Source organism: Balearica regulorum, chromosome 10 (genome assembly GCF_011004875.1).
Source record: "Balearica regulorum gibbericeps isolate bBalReg1 chromosome 10, bBalReg1.pri, whole genome shotgun sequence".
Classification (NCBI taxonomy): domain Eukaryota; kingdom Metazoa; phylum Chordata; class Aves; order Gruiformes; family Gruidae; genus Balearica; species Balearica regulorum.
Window position 1 is genome coordinate 7,503,208 of NC_046193.1, and position 18,840 is coordinate 7,522,047.

Below are 18,840 nucleotides of genomic sequence, written 5' to 3' on the forward strand. Positions count from 1 at the left end.
CTGGTAACCCTGCTGAGAGCTAACAGAGCTGCTCTGTCCTCCTGGCCAGCCATGGCGAGAGAGCAAGTACGGTCTCATCTTCACCACTGGCCAAGCCAAAACACAGTCCTGCCCAGCTCTTGCTCTTAGGAGATCAAATTCAAGGCCTGTGTGCAAGCTCTCCCACAGCCTGGCTGTTGGCATTTGGCCTGTGACGAACAGCCATCCCAGCAGCAGACTCCAAGCTGAGACTGGATCCCACAGCAACCATTAAAGCCACTTCTAAGAAAATATGCAGCCCATATTATTGCCCTATGGGACAGGTAGGGACTTCACAGACCTGCTCTGTAGCCCATTCTGGACAATCACTCTTTAAATTTAGCTCCTACTACAAGTGTGCATAAAATCTATTTGGCAGACCAAAAAAAAAAATCCCAGAAAACTCAGTCTTTGCTAGCATTTCTAGCACTGTACAAACAGCCTCCCTAGCTGCTAGAAACTCTGCCTTTCCCCAGCCAAAATGCTCCTCTGCAAGTCACTTGAGCTCTTACCTCAGAAAACTCCTTTCCTGCACGCACACACAGGGAAGCAGCTGTAATCTGACTTTATTACGGCCGTGCACATGCTGTTGCCATGGAAATGGCCACGATGCTACTGGGGCTGACTGCGGCACAGCCGGGCACAGGCAGGGACCACAGCCAGGCTCCCCAAGGCAGTGCTGCCGGAGAACCCCCCGCCTTGGCCAAGTCGTTAAAAAAACCACCCAACCAGCAACAGTAAACCCCTTTCAAACTGGGGACAAGAGGGTTTCACGGCTGCTGAAGCCCTTGCGGTAGCACCAACAGCGCATACACCAGGAGAGCATTGGAAACCATTGATGTTTATCTTGGTAGCGATGCAGCTCTTGCTATGTCATTGTCAACACACCTGCTTAATTGGCTCCACTGAAAAGTCATTAACAACCCTTAGGTAAACCAAGGAACAAACATCCCCAAATTTTTCTTGTTCTTCAGATAACTATTCTCAAGGACTTGGTCTCTTCAACAGTGGATTTGGTCTTTTCAATGGTTTGGCCAGTCAGGTCAGCCCCGTGAGGATACAGATCAGCCACCACGTGGAAGCAGGGAAAAGCCCTTGCCACTGAAGAGCAGGACATCTACCAGCACAACACATCCTCCTCCTCAGTCTTGAACCTGCAAGGTGAGAGAGCAGGAACAAACCTACACCACTCATCTCGGTGGAGACGACATTGCCTGGATCCCGATCCACAGGGTGTAGAGCAACCCCTCAGGAAACTAATAGCAGCCTTGATGATGGGGACACTTCCACAGAGCCTGGAGGACAAGCTTAAAAATTGTGATAAAAAGGAGGAGAAGCAGCCGTCCTCTCTTAAGCATGATGGATTGGAAACCATCTATGCTGGGGAAGCAGAGCTTAAACCATGGCTTGCCAAGGGCTGCCCATCAGGGAAGGACGGGTCTACATGCACCCCTAATTCTTCTTTTAACTCCATGACATCCTTCACAGTTGCTGCTGGAAACAGGAGATGCTTCCAGTCAGACCCACAAAGGCTGTACTTATCTCCTCCTTCAGGCCTGTGCTCAAGCCCCATGCTGGGGAGAAGCCCAAATCCAAGGCTCGGGCCAGCTGAAAGGCACCACACACAGTCCCACGCCAGCCTCCCCAGGAGGGCAGGATGGAGGATGGCTGCCTGGCAGCTGCACAGCAGCAAGGGCTTCGTAAGCACGGAGAGATGCAGAGACAGACAAGTCCTGCGAGTTCAAGAGTTACCAGGGTGTCAAGCAGAAGGAGCTTTAGGGCATCTGAAGCAGATTGCAAAGGAAAGCAGAATAAAAATTTGATTGACTGAAAACAGAGAGAGGATAAAGCTTCAGCTGTCATGTCTGGGGCTTGAGGAAGCAAGAATGCTCCTCTAAGGTAGAAGGAACGAAGGAAATGCATCATAGCACCAACCCGCCCATTGATGTCCAACTGCTCTGTCACGGTGGGGTGCGCGAGGGAGCATCAGCGCTCCAAACCCCTCACCCTTGAGCTGCGATGCAAATGCCCGGAGGTGCACCCGGCGCCACGTCACCGAGGTTCATCTCTTCATCTGGGCAGGAACGCTGTTAGCATCCTGCCATCCCGGAGCCAGCACGAGTTATCTTCCAGGCTGGTGTTTGGCAGGTAGAAACCGTGGCGAAGGAAGATCCCACATCAAGCGCATGCCTCCCTGCTGCACCTCGGCGCTCGGGCTCCCAGACCGCATGGCTGAGCGCCCCACTTGCAATTACAGATCTTCCAGTTTCTTTGGCCCTTTCATCATCCCAGACGTGCAATACCAGGCAAAGCTGGCAACTGCTTCTCGTTTACCTTCAGAAGAGTTGAAAGAACCTGGCCAATATTTATAGCAGCAAATCAAGCTAGTAGTGCACCGTCTGCTTTGAGAAAAATAGCTGAGGCTTTTCTGAGCCCAAGATTATTTACATTCATCAAATTGGATTCCACCTTCCCCCTTCGATTTTATATGTTTTTTTCCTAAAATACAGATTTTTCTTTATGTTGAGGTTTTGCTTAAGAATTAAAAAGGAGGACATAGAAAAGGAAAAGAGGAGAAAAGGATAAAAAACCCCATCATTTTGTAAAAACAACAACATTTTCAGCTAACAAAATTTACCCTCACAGAAGCCTGCAGAGGAGAGGACATCAACAAAAGGCACAATGCACATTTTCATGGACTACTTCTTACGAACTACTCAACGTATCGAGAGCCCAGTTTACACCAACACCTCCACCAGGACCAAACCGATATGGCTGATAGACAACGGTGTCTCAAATTGGCTGCGGGAACAAGTGCCCCCCGCAAACCAGGAGGATCCCTCTGGGAGGGCTGGAGCGGGGCAGGAGGTGCAGGAGCGGGCACTCGGCTGATGCAAGGCTCCTGCTCGGACGACCTCACTCCTCCATCAGCTACCCAGAGCACATCTGACAAAGCCAGTTGACCACAGGGCCGTGAGAAAAGGACGGGATCTGCAAGTGAATTACCACATCTGTTTTCTTCAGGGCTTGCCCAGGAGTGAGTCACATCAAGAGGAGGCTTTGAGCACGGTCTGGACCTGGGCAGATAAAAGCGGCGTTATTTGTGTGTGTTTGCTTGAATTAGCCAGAGAGAAAAGTGCACAACGCATCAGTCCTGCAAAATAAATATTGCACCGTGGAGGCTTATCCAGAGGAGACTTCCTGGGAAACGCTCTACTTCGTTTATCATCTGCTCAGGGAGGAGAGAGCACAAAGCAAGAACCAGCCATGGCCGGAGAAGTGCCAAGGCACGGGACGCCCTGTGCCCACCCCAACCCCGCGGTGGCAGCTGGGGCTACCCCTGCAGAGGCAGGTAGTGCCCGACATCAAGCGGGGCTGGGAGCAGAACAACAGGATCAGCTCTTGCAGGGATTGCTCCTCCTGGCTCTTCCCCTTTTCCCTCAGGGACAGACGGCCCCAAAGCAGAATACAACATCTGCCTCAGAGGTGGGAGAGCAATGGATGATCCCCCCTCGGCACCAAAAGCAAAGCAAAACCGACCACAATTAGTTCCAACTTAACACCTCCCCATGCCACGTGTCAGGCTGCCTTTCCCGTCCGTTACGGGATTCCATCAGGACAAGCTCTCCAGTCCCTGGGGCTTGAGCAAATGCAAGTCAGAGAGGCATAGCCTGAGTGTGTGTCTTCCACACAAAGGGGAAGGACAGACAGAAAGAACCACTTGGACAAGGAAAAACAAGTTCACAAGAGGGGTACTGCTTCAGGGATCAAATCCACTATGAAAAATCAAACCCAAACCCAAGATACCAGTATGCTGGTAGCAAGAAGGCTACGGAGCAGGCTTAGGATGGAAAACTGGGGAGAGGGAGAAGCAGCACCTGCAGCAGGGACCATGAGTGGAAGGAGAACCACCAGGCTGAGGAAGACACCAGGAAAGGCAAGAGACACTTCCACAGCAAGGAACAGATGGTCCAAAATGACAGGCAGGTCCTCACACATCACATCAGGCACCATCGGTAAACGTTCACTGCTGACATTTCACACCTACACAGGAGCGCATTGTCACATCTCAACACCCAGAAGGTGAGACAACATCCTCGCTGTGCTTGTCCCCAAGTGCCAGGTCCTCCAGCCCAAATCTCTGGAATTAGAGTCCAGGTCTATTCCCCCAAGAGTCTAAACAGAAGGACCGCGTGTGATGGGAAGGGAGTCTAGTTCGAGCGGTCTGATGATCTGAATTAGCCGCTATGCCCAAGACATCTCTGCTCCAGAGGTCTCTAATTTGTTTGGTCACTTTTCCCTTGCTGTTCAGTCATGGGCAAGAATTTGCGAGAGTTTTCCAGGAACAGGAAAGCCCCTGCCTGAATTTCCTTTGATTTTCTCACCAACCCAAAGGTCACAGCAGCCTTCCAACACTTGTGGCGAAGGGCCACATCACTTGGAAGGGGACACCACTAACATCAACAAGTCGTTTCGACATCCAAGCCCAGAGGGTTTCACTTGGCTAAACAAATGCTGGGAAAAAAAGGATGATTAGGATTTTAGGAACTGGGCAAAACAGATTCAGATCTTGTCAGAAGCAAGAGCAAGCTGCACCTGGATGCAAGCCCAGGAGAGTGCTCTGAGCACAGGGGAACAGCAACAGCCCCAGCACTGCCCTGACCAAAGCCAGGCCGAATCTGGAATGGTTTCAGGATAAAGGAAGTGACATTTTTCTGCAAATTTGCTGTTCACCAAAGTCTTTCACCCAATTTCACTCTACTCAGAGCAAGTCAGTAGATGCTGGCTGGCAGCAGATGCCACCTTGACAACCTTGCAGAATGACTCCCACTGAAACACTTAGCAGACTCCCAAAACTTCCTTCCACCTTTGGAAATCAAAGTTTTCCCCAATGTTACAACAAACACAACATTTGGCCTTTCGGAAGGCTAAGAACAACTAAAAAGCAAGGTAAGAAAGCAAGCAATTTCAAAAAAAAAGACAATAAATTTTCTCTGTAATAAAAAAAATATTCGTCATTTTTTCTCCCAAAGACCCCCAGAGGTCTCTACACAGGGAGCGAACAGCAGAAAATCGCTGCTCGGTGCCTCCTCCGCAGCACGACTCCCCAGTGTGTGAACACACATATAACATCTATGTAACACAAAGGAGGGAGATCATAGTTACCTCGAAAAGAGCAATAAGGCTCTAACGCCCAATTGTGCACATTACACCTTATACTTGCATTCCAAAATTAGTCTGCACTAAGGGTGACTGATTACTCCCCACCCCAAAACATTTCAATCGGATCTAGAGTCAGCTGGAAAATGAAGGCACTTTTTATGGCAAAAGATTTGCAGTGCTCTTCTGTCCACACACATCAAAATTTGGGGAAAATTAGGAAAGACTAAATCAGGGAATGCAATAGCGTAACTATTTCCACCAAGGTACTTGCTCTTCCTACCCAGCGGGGCTGCGTGCCCCAGCACTGCTCACAACCCGCCCAGGTCCAGGGCAGAGGGAAAGTTTTGTGTGTAACCTGAACTTTGAACACTGCCTTAACACCTACAACAGGTCTGACACATTTCCAAGAGCTGTCAGCTCTACTTGTTTCTCAAGCACCTATCAGTCGGCGTTTCTTTTCGACCCACCTCAGTTCCTGATGGAGCGTACCGTGACTGTGGCACGCTCAGCGCTGCTTCCAGTGACACCAGCTCCTTCAGCCTGGGAGCTGAGAAACAGTTTTATTGATCTGGGTCATAATATTCAATAACAGAAACTGCTAGAGCTCTGAAACATCCCACCCAAAATGAGATTATATAGAAACGCTGGATGGGCTTTGAGCAAAGCAAACATCTGCCCCAGACCAAGGCAGCTGGAGAGGACGTGCTTGCTGCAGTGAAACCGGGATCCTTCAGAGAGCTTAGACAACTTGAGTAAATGTTTCCTAACGCTGCAGAGGATGTCTTCCAGAAAAATCAGGATGAAAAGAGGGCCGCACTCCTTTCCCTTTGTTCACCATATTCTCACTGCCATTTTCTGCTCCCCAGCGTGAAATCACGTGCTCCAGGGCGGTGCAGAGACCCAAAGCGCGGGGTCCAGGGGAAGCAAATGGTTAAAATCAGCCGGCCCAGAGGTTTTCCACAAGAACCACGCACCCAAGACAAGTTACTGCAAGCTTCTCTTCACAGCCAGGCATCTGCTGCTCACCCATCCACACCGCAACAGCCACCTGGTAAGCTTGTTTCTACTCAAACCTGGAAGCTTTTGTTGCTGAGACAAAGACACAACTGAGGACATTTAGATCAGAGAAGGTACAATCATCTCCCAATTTTGCCTCCCATGCAGCCTAATCTGCCCTCACAACCTGCACACTGGCCTGACCACAGAGACCACCAAAGCCCTGCTCCCACTCCACGCTGGATGCCCCAGGCACCGTGCTCGAGGCAGGAACCAAAGGAGTGCTGCACGACGAAGGGCAGACACGTGTGCACGCTGCTTGACCAGTGTCATCTGCCTTTGATTTGCAGCTTATTGTCTTGGGAATGGTTCAGCGAACTAATTCTTCCCCGTGGCTGGGGAGCAGACACGCCGACCTCGGGGCTTCCCTCCAGCTGTGCAGCCCCACACAGTGATAGGGCGTGGGGGGAACTGAGCTGCTGGTTTGTCTGTTGACAGGTCAAGCTCACAGGCTCAGGGAAAGCATTGAGTGCATCCAAGTTTTGTAGACTCCCCATTAAAAGCACCTCTGGAATCCTTCCACTCCACAGCAGCCAGCCTGAGCAACAGGAGCCTCGTCTCCTGGCTATCACGCTGGCCTCTCCTCATGCCTCAAGCCACCCCAAGAAATGGTGAAAGTGTGGGTGTCACCCCAAACATATTAGAGGAGGAAGTACCACCACCACCTGAGCAATCCACTTTGTGCAACACGGGCGTAACACAACCAACCAGGGCAGATCCCATCCAGCACACACTTATTTCATCAGCACCAGCTCTGTGGGTCAGGTTTGAGAGATGATTTCCCACTGCACGAGATCAGGAACACACCACACAGCAGCTCTTGTTGGGCAATGGGAGACGGTGTCTCTTCCACCAGATGAGCCAAGTCACCGAGCCACGCGGCACTGACCGCAGAAGACCTTGCTGCCTGCCCTGCTCCCAGCCTCCTGCTCAGGATGGTCAGTCCCACCAGGTTTGGCTGAACACAGTGATGGGAGAGTGGCAAGAGTCTGGGAAGGGGAATTAAGTTTGGGCTTTGTGCCTGAAGCCTGCCACCAAGGAAACGGGTCTCAAAGCGGTAGCAGCAGCCTGTTCCACACCAAATGCTCGAGAAAAAGGGTGGTTGTGAGGAACTACAAACCCTGATAACAAATTCTGAGCATCTTCAGGGTGAGCCAGGAAAATGGACTTGGAGAAAGGACATACACCTGGTCATTTGGCATGAGTGGGGAGAAAGGCCTTGTATCAAGGGAAGCAATCTTCAGGGAAGAAAAAGGAGAGATGGATCCATCCTTTCTCAGAAGTCTCCAGTGAACCCACCAGGCAGCATCAAACCCTTAAGAGAAAAAGGGGAAGGGAATAAGTCAGAAAACCAGAGTGTAGAAACCAGCTTGCGGAGAGTCAACAAGGGAGGAGGTTTGGTGTGGGAGACAAGAATGCCTCTTGAGAAAGCGCTTGAGAGATGAACCCCAAGATGCACAGGAAATCCAACAGCACCCACAGCTCTCCACCTGGGCTGTGACCCAACCAAACACATTTCAACACAGCCACAAGTTGTTTCCTCAACCAAACATGGACACTGGTGAGGGATGCAGGCAGTTGTGGGGACCTGTCTTTAGGATGCTGTTCTGCAGCCTCCAAAGAGGCTGGCTCAACCTCAGCAACCCCTGTTCTGACTGACATTTCTGCCTCCTGGACTGTATTAGTGGAGAGGAGAACATCAGAGTGTGGACTTCTTGTAGCTTTCCAACACCTGAAGGTCTTTCAGCATTACCTCTGCACACTTGGCTTTGACTTTCGCACCACCCCATTAACAGAAATATTATCTGTATCTCTGGGAGGAAAAGGCCTAAGTCTTCAGGACTCTGCTTGCCAGCCCCAGCTCAGGACAAGGAGTCCAGAGCCAAACCAAACTCTCCCTGCACCGCTGTGTCTCCATCCAGCGCCCAAACGCTGGGGCGCCTTCCAGAAGGCAAAGCCACAAGTGTCCTACAGGATGGCCTAGCCAAAAGAAACAAGAACGCAGGTGCTGATCTTGGCTCAGCCTCTCGCTGGCTCAGATGCTGTAGCTGCAGAAGCTGAGCTCCACACAGGCCGCAGAAGTCAGCTGAGACAGCGGCAAAGCAGCTGGATGGTCCAGCCACACTGCACTTCCACTGCCAGCAGCACCCTAGCCAGCCAGCTTAAATGAAGATCGCAGTGTGACCACATGCAGGCAAGTTACACAGTCTTAAGCAAGTCACTCCATCTTCCAATGGGTCAGGATCCCTGTCCACAAGGGGTGGTTCGAGTACGACCTCTTCCATCTCACAGGGGTCCAGCAAAGATCTCAAGGATGCTTGCACAACGCTGTGATTACATGACACATCATCTACGTGACGGTTTTCATCAGACAGGAGGGCTGAGAAACCTATCAGCAGGGACATGGTGGGGCTCTGTGAAGGATGCCCCGCTGGAGAAAAGGACCATTTCTGGCACCATCCAAGACTTTGGGGGTAGGTTGACTCACTGACAAGACCCACATCCCCGCACACAGAACTAGTGTGTGTTGCTCCCTCCAGCCCTGCTTTGTCAGGTCCAGCTCACAGAACTGGCCCTGAAAGCCTTTTGCAGGGGCTTTGCAAAAGCCTCTCCATTCCTATCCCATGAACAGCCCCTTCCCTCCACGGGGGAACTCTAGCAGACAAAGCCTGCCTAGAAAGGATAAGAAGTTCTGATCTGTTGGCACAGGAAAGTAAAGGAAGAGAGATTTACCTTGCACAGCTGCACGTGAGACATGGATGTCCCCGATGGCAGTGAGAGGACCTGGAAAGACAAGGTGCCCACATCTTTGGAATGGGGTCCCCCCCCTCTACATGCTGACCACCCTGCACCCATCAACAGGCTTCAACCTCCAGGCAAGGACCTCAGCCGTGGTGCCTGCAGAAGCCCACGACTGCCAGGGTGTGATGAGAAACACAGCGCACGCAGTTCTGGTAATGTGATTTAAGGCCAGGCTTCTTAGCAGAGGCCACAGGCAAGTGGGAGCAAACAAAAAAAAACAGGAGTTGGTCCATCAGGCAAACCTCAGAGAGTGAGTCTGCTGACCTTCCCGCTGCTCGGTGGGCTACGACCACGTTTTTTCTCTTCAGGTTTTCGAGTTAGCGCCTTCCCTAGCATTCCTGACATCAGTTTTCTGGCTTTACCTGGTTGTCACGCTAGAGGGTGATGAGAAGTTTCCAAGCACATGCCACCACTGAGAGACATGGTGGCCTGTCAACGTGCTACACCAGCGGATGGACTTCATCCCTGCACAGCATGAGAACAAAGACCACAAAATTAAACGCGACCCCACAACAAAGCCTCCTGGAAACACTATCTCCCACACTTTGCACAGGCCCACCACCAGCCCATCTGTTGCTTAGATGTGACAGGACCCATTTGAACACCACCAGCTGCAGGGACAGTTTGCAACTCACCCTGGAAGGCCATGAAGCAGCTTTATGTCCAGCCAGGACACAAACTCAAGGAAAGAAAAGGCTCAGGAAAAAAGGAGAAATCAGCGCTGTGGCTCAGAGGAAAGGAGGCATTAAAGTCTCTCTAGCACAACTGTGCTGTAAGTGGTTGCAAAGATGCTACGTTGAGTCAAAAACAGTTTTGCTGTCAGTTAAATCCCTTGCAAAACCCCTTTCATTTAGGCATCAGGGGCTAGTTTTAACTAACCTCAGGGATTTCAACTGAGTTATTGTTTAAACTGGTGCAGATAGATGTGGATGGATTGTCGCAGTCTTGCTTACACTGCCAAGGAATCGACTTCAGCTGAATTAATGTAAACCTTTGTTAAGAACAATTTCCACGCAGCCTGAGAGTGAGCAAGAAGGAAAAAACCTTAATTGGATAGTTAAATCACAAAATTTCTCACTGGATGAAAACAAGGAGTGTTCAGTGGGAAAGAGGTGGCAAAAAGGCAAAGGGATCCTAAGAAGAGGTGTGGCCAGCGCAGGCTACAGCTCTCCACCGCCCACAAGCCAGGGTTTACCAAGAGCCCTGGTGCGATGCACACCTTGGGGAAAGCAAAAGATGCCTGGGGAGGAGGTGGAGCCTGGGTCCAGCATCTCCCCTCCGGCAGGAAAGTTTTGCACTGGCCTGTGCAGGCAGGCGGGTTTCAGGAGGATGGAGGCAGGTTCTGGGCACCAGAGAGGTAAATACACCACACACCAGGAATAAAGCCGGTTTGCTGTCCAAAGCCCCTGCTCTGGCTGCAGGTGCTGCCTGCAGTGAGTGGCATTTGGTCCAGGGCGGTGGAAAGTTTGACACAGCCTCCAGCAAGTAATCGAGCCACCGCTTCACCCTGGGGACAACAAACCTGCTGCAGCACGAGGGCCAGCCCTTGTGACAGGGTCACCCACCGCCATCCTCCCTGCCTTGCCTGCATCCTTTCATCTCCTGTCTCAAGGCAGACGACAGCCTCTCTGGGGTCAGCTGCCATTTCAGATTAGCACAGCCGCTAGCACAAAGATGAGGGTGAGCTTCACAGCAAGTATAACCTGTTACTGCAGCTGGCTCATGGCAGGGACAAACCCTACTCACACCCTTGTTTCTTGTCTCCTTCCACCCCATTGCAGACCACCCAGGGAACGTGACACATTTCTGTGCTGCCCGATACATGAATTGGAAGGAAAAGCCTCCCTTCTCTCTGGGTTGAAGCTTTGTTAGCAGCCACCTAGGAAATCTTGATGATGGAAGTCTACTGGTCAACAAGCGCCTTGCCATGGGCTGTCTCACTCTTTCCTGTCCATTCAGGGATCCTTCAGCAGCAATGGAGCTCTCTGCTCACACCTGAGCTCCATCCTCTCCTTGCTGGCAAAGGAGCTGGCCTGGCAAGAGGAAAGGGAAGCCAACAATGTCCTTGGATGAAGGGAAAGTAGGGGACTGAGCCTAATAGTTGTCTCCATGGGTAAATCACGGTTTAACTTGAGGAGGGGACGTTAAACAAACACTGGGCTAAGAACCACATTCATGCTTTTAAAGAGGTTCCTGCCAAGGCCACAGCATGCACTTACCCCTGGGCTTTGTGGTCACACCACACCAGCGGCTTGGCCGCTCGCTCCACTGGAAACAGACACACTGGCTCCGCCGGTGGTACCACAGTCCCCGTCCCTTTGTCACTCACTCAGCCATCGGGCTCTCCAAACGCCTTATATGCCACGGGGTCCATTTCACATCAATATTCCAGATGGTGAGAAGCTTTTGCAGTGTCTGCTGGGGACTTACCCATCAGCATTTCGCCACCTCTCCACCTCCAACAACCTTCTCCCAGTGTACCCCGAGCAGCTACTGTGGCTTTTTGGCTGCAGCACCTCTCCCAAAGCCTGGGACCCCAAGACAGGGCCAGAGCAGCTTGCTGCCAGACGAGGGGCAGCTGACCCCACCACTCTCCAAGCGAGCCTGTGAAATGCCAGGGTGGATTAGGGAAAGATGGCTTTAGCTGACTTTTGTTTAGCTTTCTGCTGCTCCTTCCCATCATTGTAAATTAGGAAGGTATTTGAATCTAAAAGGCAGGCAAACCAATCCACCCGGGACCAGGGCAGCGTGCACTTGTAGGACGGGACAAAGGGACTTTTCATTTAAAAGAGGAGAGAGAAAAAAAAAAGCTACTTTCCCAACTACTGGGGCCAGGCTGGAAAGCCCAGACAACATGGATGTACGTAAAGCATGCTGCTGGCTTTCCCCTCCTCTCCAGTGCTGCGGTGGAGCCCGGCACGGTCGTGGTGAGATGACCACGTGCAGTTTCAAAGCTGCCTCCCAACTTCAATAGGTGGGAGAAAGGGAAGGAAAGTGGCCCCCAGTCACCGCGCCAATTTTCATTGCTATTAAATATAATCATCTCTGCTCTCTTTCATCTTTGCTTCTCCTCTGAGAGCCAGCAACAAAGGCAGCACAGTAAGGAGAGGCAGGAGAGTGGGGTAATTGCAGCAAAGAATGTAACCTCCGAAACGCACCGCTGAGCCGCAGGGCGGGGAGCGCAGGGAAACCGGCCGGCCGCAGGGACCCGAGCAGGCCCATCACTATCGGAGGGATGGGAAAAGGGAAAGGGAGGAGAGACAGGGACTTGTTCAACTTTGTTCCTTGAAGCAAAGCAGGTGACTGATTCCCGGAGCCGGGAACGACTCAGCACCAAACCCAAGCTCTAGGCCTCGCTCAAGCAAGTTTTGCTCCGTTGAAACGCCGCTGGGCAAGCGGGCGGCAAGGTTGGCTCTCGGCACAGGCCGAGCAGGCAGTCACTTCAGGCAGCAAATTGCCAGAGGGGGCAAAAATCACCCGAGGCGTGCCGCAGGCTGGGGCCATGCCAGAGCCGGCTGCTGCAGCCGTGCCCTCACCCACAGCCTGGGGACAGCAAACCGATCGCTGAGTTCGACAGCATCCAACTTCCCTGCCGGCTGCTGCCTTCTGCAGTGCCGGGGAGGCGATGGAGGTAACTCCCAGCAGGAATCGCTGCTGAGGAGCCAGGTGCCAGAGGGGCTGTTGGCCCAGCTCTTGTGTTCCGTCCCGAGATGTTATCACAGAGAAGTCCCACGGAGGGGAGCAGCAAGGGGCCAGAGCTTCACTCGGGCGCTTGCTCCTGACCCCACAAGCAGGTATGGCAGCACGGGAGAGTTCCCTGTCCCCTGGGAGCAGGGCCTACACGTGCACCCTGCAGCTGCGTTCCCCATCCCACCCTTGGTCCCTCCCCATGCTGCCCCACACGTGAAGATAAGAATAGTTTCTTGTCTGGTGCCCAGGTTACCTCATTTGCTACCTGGTAGCAGCGAGGGGCAGTTTATCCCCAAGCTCCCCCTGGTCCTGCTGCCTGGTTTCTCCATGACTCTTCTTCCTTCCCAGGGCCACTCCTGCAGCCCCCCAGTCCCTGTTCCAGCTCTGGCACATCCTCCAAGGACTTACTCTGCTGGGACTCAGACTAGCTTTGACTTGAGGGGAGCAGACACTCACTTGCAACAGGAAGAACATAGAAGCAGTGAGGGGGAAATAAGCACTTTCTCTTAGCTTCGCTGTTTGCGGAAGATGCCTCTGCCCACAGCCCCAGCTGGTTATCCTGGTGGCTTTGGTCCCTCTAAAAAAGCCACGTCAGTGCTAGGCCACTAACGCCTGGAGCCATGGGCTCTTTGATCACACCAGCTTGTGACCATACCTGAGCCAGGCTGAAGGTCGAGGCTCCTTCTCCAGCCTGCACAGATGCTCCTGGGCCACACCTCCGACATCTCTGGCTATCCAGGAGCCCCTTCACCAGTGGATCCTGTTGCAAAACATGGCTATGAGATACATATATCCCCCGCCAGCTAGGTCAGCTGAGACTGCTCACTGCTGCCTCCTGACACGCAGAATTTGGCTTTTCCTGTCTGCACGGGAAGGCTGGCAAAGCTACAGCTTGGAAAGCAGGCGGCCAGTTTGGGGTACGGGACCCTAGAGGCAAAGGAACACGTGGCACCTTGCCAGGCAAAAACCGGGGCTGTTGCAGGTGCATTAGTAACAGCAGTCTGCGCAGTCTCGGCACAGGATAGCTCTGTACCGTCTTGTGCGGGGTGCTGCACAGCAACAACAGATCTGCCCTCTAAAAACGAGATGAAGCAGCCCCGTGGACTGCTGCAAAGTCTCTGAGCCTGGTCAATGCCACCACAACAGCCCCATTAAAGGTATCTAAAGAATTTCAGCATCCTCTGCAGCACGTAGCCTGGATCATGCCTCCCCTCTCCCACCTGGGCTGCCAAATTTAGGTGACTGATCCCATGGCCCACCCTTAGTCCTGCCCGTGCTTTGCTGCCTGACCTGCAGGTACTCAGGCAGGAATTTCTGCTTTTGCCCCCCATCACCTGGGCTACTGTCAAGGCATTTTCATGGACAAACCACCCCTTTGTGCTCAGGTGAGCTCCTCTCCCCCTCTCTGGCAAAGACACTTGGTTGATGGGAAAGGCCGTGCTGGCAGGCAGGTTTTTGCATTCTCCTCCAGCACACCTTGCTCCAGACACTTTGCAGCAAATGTTCCTTTTAAAGATCTATTGATTTCATAAATAATAGAGTAAAGGAAAGAAATACATCACACAAATACACAGGTCAAATAAGCTCTCCCTTAGGAAACAAACAAAAACTACCAAAAAATAACCCAGCAGGCATGCATTGATCTTTAAGCAAAAGATCAAGTGGCATTAAAGCTATTTGTTAATCGACAGCATATAGATATGGCTGTATTCAAACAGGTCACCTTCAGGGGTCTCGCTCCACAAACCTGCAACTTGAAGCCTGCTTTTCTCACTCCTGAAGCTGTGGAAGCACACATAGTATTTTGTCATACTGAAGACCAAGCCCTTGAAGAAGAGAACCACTTCACAGCAAGGCAGCTGTGTCCCTCCCAAATCACCCCTCCCCATCACACATGCAGGACTTTAGTCTCTGCTGCAGAACATCAACTCGAGCTTTTATTCCAGTTCATCCCTCCCATTCTACAGTTTTCTTTTAGACAGCAGCTGTCCAGCTGTGCCACCACTGCTGCAGGGCACAACAGGAGCTGCCTGGTGAGCAGCAGGTTTTGAGAACACCTTTCCTGGGCAGCATCAGCACCGAGAACAGTCAGGCCCCACCATTCCCCATCTGTACTCTTGGACCTGAAGCCTGGGGTCAGCCACTTCCCAGCTGAACTCCTTTCCACTCCATTTCCACTCCAGCCCTTTGCCTCACACCACCTCCACTGTCAGAAGTCACCACCCCAACACAGACTTCACCTGCAGCCCAAGGCAGACAGTGGCAGAAATGAAGAAACAGCAAGTGGAGCAGCTTGTCACAGCCTTGCTTTGCAAAGCTTCTCCACGTTAAGTGCCCTCTTCCCCTATGACCTCAAAAGCAGAACCCAAACACCATCTTGATCTCGCTGCATTGACCAAGTTTGAAACTGCTTTGGGGAAGGGTTTCTTAAACTCTACCACCACCACAGGCGGACACAAGATGGGATGAAACGTCGCAGAGGCAAAGCTGCAAACCCAAAGCCTGCCCTCCCTCTCCCAGAGTCTCTCCAAGGATCTGCAATTAAGCCAGATGCAATTTTAAACCAAGCTACCACCAATGGCACATGCTCCAGCTCTTGGAATAAGTGGGATCAGCCTTTGTAGCACTCCTCACTGGACATTTGCAGAAAAACCATTGTGCCGCACAGAGCACCACCATATCCTCAGCTTGAGCGGCATCCGGAAGGTGGCAGTGAGTTATTAGCTGCGTGGAAGATGCCTGCAGGGATCAGAAACAGCAGAGGAGAACTGAGGTGACAGGTTTTTGGCACTGGGTCATGGCACTGATTCAGCCTGTTTTGTGACAACAGAACAGTGGGTTTCCAGCTGCATTGCATTATCAGGGAGGAAGGGCTGGAGTGAGTATAAAGGAATCTAAGGGCAGCCACTGGGGAAAGACCTCCTTGCAGATGGCAAATTCATGGCCTCACATAGTGGTCACCTGGCCTGCCTCAGCTGCAGCTAAGCAGACAATGAGTTACCCTCGGCCAGAACATCCCACTGGTCCACAGTGCTCATCCTCCACCAGAAACCAACCCACAGCACCCTCTCCCAACACGCCATAAGCACATACCGATCTTTGCTCAGGAGCAATACCCGTTAACTTCAAACTCCACCTGAAGCCCTAGGCAATGGCCATCGCTGGTGCTGAACAGCTCAGCACACCCCCCCCCAGCACCGCTGGCTGCTGTGCTGGAGGAGAGGGAGCAAATAAAGGATGCTGGAGACCCATGCCATGGAAGCAAGCCCACCTCTCTCTTCCCTGACACCCTGCATTCAAATCTCTAACGAGCTCTTCATCCACAGAACCTGTACCTCAACAGAGGAAGTCATTTATATGCATCTCCCCTGGGGAGGAGAACAGGGGATTGAAAAGGGATGTTTGCCTGCAACAGCAGTTCTGGTGCAGAGCTGGAAATAGATCCCAGCTTTCCCAGAGACACACATAAAGCTTCCTACAGCAGGCTAAATCCAGGTTAAATATGCAGATGAACATCAGTAAGAAAAATCTTCTTTCCCATCACATTTCCTTCCCAAAACTACAGCTGATCAGGTCATACCATTTGAGCAGCACTTGGAGACAAACCATTTCTAAAAGCAAGAGAAGAAACACAGCCCCGCTCTCACGTCATGAGTGACAAACCTTTGCAAAACAATTTGCTTCCCTCCCCTCCTACTCGCTCATGTTTCAAAAAACATTTCGTTCAAAAGCAGCTCTTTAAAGTTGTTATATAACAAGCGATTTGTACCACGAGGCCAGCTAGTTTTAGCCCAGCTACTTAGATCATAGTTGGATTTTATTTTCTAGTTAGCTGGCGGACTCATGTCCAGGGATGACCCTATAGGCAGAGGATGCTCCTGGCTCTCTCACTTCCCAGCCAGAAGAGTCAATACCAGAGCGCTGGTGGTTTTGCCTATTCAGTTATGAGCTCAGCTGTGGTATCCGTCCAATTCCAGCTCCCAGACAGGAAGGAAAGTGGGCAGTGCTTGAAGATTCTTACTTTTTCACAGATCACGGTTATGTTTAACATGCTCCATACTCATAGCAGCCAAAAAGCCATTTGCAGCAGCGCTGGGCTCCCCAGGGGCCAATCTCAGCACAAAGAACTGCTGCTAAAAGTTTAGTGAGGTCATACGTCTGGCAAATGTAACGGCAACAAATTAAACTACTTTTTTAAGAACTTGGCTTCAAGCATGCCTTGGCGATCCAAAACAAAGTCCTTAACTCTTCATAGCCTCCCTGTCCACAGAGTTCACTGCAAACAGTTTTCAAGGTCGGGTATATCCTCACACGGCGTAGAGGCTATGTCAGCCCAAGTACAATGCGCTCCTTGCTTGGCTGTTCCACTGCTCCCCGAGTCAAAAGCTTCACAAATCAGTCACTGCAGTTGTTCCCAAGTCAAAAAAAAAAAGATTGTGAGCGTAAAAGGAAAAGTGAATTTAACTTACTCCAGGGGCTACTCCCTCCTCAGCCCTCAAAATCCATGGTGCTTAAGTGGATAGAGTTAAGCATGGAGCCGAGCCTAGGGACAAGAGAGGCAATAGCATTTGGGCTCCTCAGATGTGTTTTTGAGGTTACTGCTCCATGTTTAAGCACAGTGATTATAATTTAAATCTTGTATTTCCCACACCTTGTCTGCCTCTCAAGCAATAGCCACCCTTTAGAAGTGCTGGCACATTTTAAGTCCTGATATCCTACTCCAGGTAAGAGGTATTGATCAAATGAGTGCTTTTAAGAAGTGGAGTCCAGAAAAGCAGCTTTCTGTACATCCCACTGGCTTGCCCTTCAGCACCTGAGCATCTCATCTGTTTTAGAACCACAGTTAAATCTTTCAAATGGAGTCAGAACATCTGAAATGAAAAAAGTATCTATAACAGATGTGCCCAAGTCATTTGTATTGCCCTTCTCTCTAAAATACTATATACAAATTGCTTCTGTGGTCTCTAAGACATTAGAAACTACACATTAAAAGGAAACAAAGGCTATTTTTAAAGCAAAACTACCCCAGATTGATGAGTGTTGGAATAGCTTAAGTTTTCTTCTCCCCCTCCACACCCCCACTCCAAAGGCCAGTCCATAACACTGCAGATCAAGTGAATAAATTAGGCTCTAGCAACTCATTTTTGTCATCGCTTCAGCAGCAGCAGATCAGGGCAGGAACAGCCTTCTCCTAGCAGCAAATTAGCCACAAGTACCTTTGAGTCCCCTCCTCCCCACCCACATCACAACATAAGCTCATTTCAATGAAAATGATGTCAGTCTCTCAGCAGAAAGCCACTGAAAGCTTATAGCAAGAGCACAGAAGAATATCGCTGAATTGATTCCATTAGCGTAATCTAAGAGAAAATAATGATTTATGAGACTTGGAGCTTAGAAACAGAAAACAAACAGTCTGTGGCAGAGCAAAGAGAAACTCAGATTTATAATCAACCCAATAAACATGGAAACAAGAAAGCTCTCAGCCTCCTGCAAATGAAAGAGTGAAATATTGTGATAATACCAACGAGTGGTTCTCAGGGATGTACAAAGGACCAGGAGGAAAAGGAGACCAGGAGGAAAAGGAGACCAGGAGGAAAAGGAGACCAGGAGGAAAAGGAGACCAGGAGGAAAAGGAGACCAGGAGGAAAAGGAGACCAGGAGGAAAAGGAGACCAGGAGGAAAAGGAGACCAGGAGGAAAAGGAGACCAGGAGGAAAAGGAGACCAGGAGGAAAAGGAGACCAGGAGGAAAAGGAGACCAGGAGGAAAAGGAGACCAGGAGGAAAAGGAGACCAGGAGGAAAAGGAGACCAGGAGGAAAAGGAGACCAGGAGGAAAAGGAGACCAGGAGGAAAAGGAGACCAGGAGGAAAAGGAGACCAGGAGGAAAAGGAGACCAGGAGGAAAAGGAGACCAGGAGGAAAAGGAGACCAGGAGGAAAAGGAGACCAGGAGGAAAAGGAGACCAGGAGGAAAAGGAGACCAGGAGGAAAAGGAGACCAGGAGGAAAAGGAGACCAGGAGGAAAAGGAGACCAGGAGGAAAAGGAGACCAGGAGGAAAAGGAGACCAGGAGGAAAAGGAGACCAGGAGGAAAAGGAGACCAGGAGGAAAAGGA

General features: G+C 51.1%; 1 long non-coding RNA gene across 1 annotated transcript; it reads right to left on the bottom strand.

Moving 5' to 3' along the window:
- Positions 1–13,382: 13,382 nt before the first annotated feature.
- Positions 13,383–17,128, bottom strand: LOC142603206 (uncharacterized). Its single transcript, XR_012837096.1, has 3 exons — positions 17,007–17,128; positions 15,364–15,468; positions 13,383–14,969 (listed from the first exon to the last, which is right to left on the bottom strand). It is a non-coding gene; the product is annotated as an uncharacterized LOC142603206 (long non-coding RNA).
- Between the last annotated feature and the right edge of the window lie 1,712 nt (positions 17,129–18,840).